Genomic DNA, 274 nt, shown 5'->3' on the forward strand with positions numbered 1-274 from the left:
TGAGCAACAAGATGAACCGTCAGTTGTCCATACTCGAACAATCCCCGGCAACGGCGCCAAAAACTTGGTGGACGAAATCGTGATTCATTCTTTTCACTTCAAAAATCCAAGGTAATGGCTCCAAAGACTTGGTGCATAGAACCATGGTCCAAAATTAACTTCACAGTCTCGCTCAACTAACCAGCAAGTGCACTGGGTCGTCCAAGTAATACCTTACGTGAGTAAGGGTCGATCCCACGGAGATTGTTGGTATGAAGCAAGCTATGGTCATCTT

This window comes from Arachis duranensis, chromosome 3 (assembly GCF_000817695.3).
Source record: "Arachis duranensis cultivar V14167 chromosome 3, aradu.V14167.gnm2.J7QH, whole genome shotgun sequence".
In the NCBI taxonomy this organism is placed as follows: Eukaryota; Viridiplantae; Streptophyta; class Magnoliopsida; order Fabales; family Fabaceae; genus Arachis; species Arachis duranensis.